The following is a 2307-nucleotide window of genomic DNA, read 5'->3' as shown; positions in this document are numbered from 1 at the left end:
CGACCGGCGCCGCGCCGCCCGAAACCCCCGCCGGCGACCTCTCCCCAGAGGCCCACATCGCCCCGGCCTCTCCCTCCTTGTCTCCGACCTCCGGTGATGCCCCGCGGCTACTCCGGCGAACAGATCTCCGGCAAACCTCGAAACGCGCGCGATCCGGATCTGGATCTAGATCCAAAACGACGGTTGACTTTCTCCCTAACCCTATTTCATATGCCCTTGTTCATCATGCCGTAACTCCTCATCCGTAGCTCCGTTTTGGGCATATAGCATATCAAAATGTTCGTCTCAGAGAGCACATCATTTCATCTTATTGCATCATTTTCATTTGAGTTCATCTTGATGCCCGAAATGCTGTTGGAAGAGTGCTACTTGAGATAATTGTCAGATCTGCTACTCCATTTAGATATTTGTCATTTTTGCCATAATTATTGTGTGCATGATATGCCCATGAGCTCTACATATGTTTTGTTAAGGGTTTTTCCATCTTTCCAGAGGTGCAACCCATGTATTTTTGTGATGTGTGTGCTGACTAGCACAAGCTTGCAAAGTGAGGCACTTGGTAATGCTGATTCCAGGGACTTAGCAATTCCACTAAGCCCTTGATCTGGTTATCTCATATGGCTATATGTTCATGTTGTTTCCTAGTGATCCGTGCCTCTTTTGAGGATGATAAGTAAGGATGTTTTGTTAATATTGTAGTGCTCTATGCATCCATGTCTTTGTTTGCAATTATGGAGCACCCTAGCTTGAGTCAATCGAGCTCTACTTTTGCTATTTCGTGAATCTGGGCAGATTGTCTACTTGTTAGCAATTTTGCCGAGGATGTTGTAGTTGATCCGTGCATGCTATGTTATTGTTCTTGCCATGTATAGCTTGAATTTTGTGTATTCTTGATGGGTGTATGCTTAGATTGTCATGACTTGCTCTATAGTGAGTGCATCGAGTTCGTAAACATGCCTACTTGATATCTGTTTTCAGCATGCTCCAGTTTTCACTAAGTCTGTGATCCGATTATGTTTTTGCCATGTTCACATGCTTGCAAATATATTTTCTGATCCCTTTTGGCTCAAGGTCACTAAGGGACTTTTGTTAAGATCTTTGAGTAGCTCCATGCCATGTTTTACTTTGCCATGTTTAGGTCCTGTAGCATATAGTTTTCATGCTCCGAAGAGTGCTACCTGATCTGAAATTCCAGACAAGTGTTAATTTCACTAAGTCTGAAATATGTTTACCATATGCATTTTTGCCATGCTTGTTTGAACCTGTTAGTGGATGAATTGGCCGTAGCTCAGTGCTAGACTTTTGTTAAGCATCAGGAATGCATCCCTTCCATGTATTTTTATGCCATGTTTGGGTGCTGTAGCTTGTTCATCTCATTGCATTTAGATGGGTACTTGCTGTAAATCGCAAAACGTGATCATATTTGATTTGCTTGCCATTTCCAAACCGTAACTCCGATTCCAGTGATCTTTATATTGTTTTCAAGAGATTTCATCTCATCTTTCCAGTGGCACACTTGGATTCACAAGTTGAGGTCAGGTTCATGCATTCCTTGTCAAATCTTGCATATGCATCCCGCATCGCATCCCGCATAGCATATCATCTTTGCATCATATTGTTTGAGCTTTGCACGTGGTTGATTGTGTTCCGTTTGCTTGTTTGTCTTGTTTGGGTAGAGCCGGGAGACGAGTTCTCTAACGAGGAGCCCGATGAGTTTGCTTTCGAGGATCCAGTCAACTCTGACAACTTTGGAGGCAAGATGATCATACCCTCGAAATCACTACTATCTTTGCTTTGCTAGATGCTTGCTCTTTTTCTATGCCAATGCTACGATGCCTACCACCTGCTTTCAAGCCTCCCAAATTGCCATGTCAAACCTCTAACCCACCATGTCCTAGCAAACCGTTGATTGGCTATGTTACCGCTTTGCTCAGCCCCTCTTATAGCGTTGCTAGTTGCAGGTGAAGATTGGAGACCGTTCCTTGCTGGAACATTTATTTACTTGTTGGGATATCATTATATTGCCATGTTATCTTAATGCATCTATATACTTGGTAAAGGGTGGAAGGCTCGGCCTCTCTCCTAGTGTTTTGTTCCACTCTTGCCGCCCTAGTTTCCGTCATATCGGTGTTATGTTCCCGGATTTTGCGTTCCTTGCGCGGTTGGGTTATAATGGGAACCCCTTGATAGTTCACCTTGATTAAAGCTTTTCCAGCAATGCCCAACCTTGGTTTTACCATTTGCCACCTAGCCTCTTTTTCCCTTGGGTTTCCGGAGCCTGAGGGTCATCTTATTTTAACCCCCCCC

The sequence above is a fragment of the Triticum aestivum genome, chromosome 2A (assembly GCF_018294505.1).
Source record: "Triticum aestivum cultivar Chinese Spring chromosome 2A, IWGSC CS RefSeq v2.1, whole genome shotgun sequence".
In the NCBI taxonomy this organism is placed as follows: Eukaryota; Viridiplantae; Streptophyta; class Magnoliopsida; order Poales; family Poaceae; genus Triticum; species Triticum aestivum.
The sequence above is the reverse complement of the archived record's forward strand: the minus strand, read 5'-3'. Positions refer to the sequence as shown.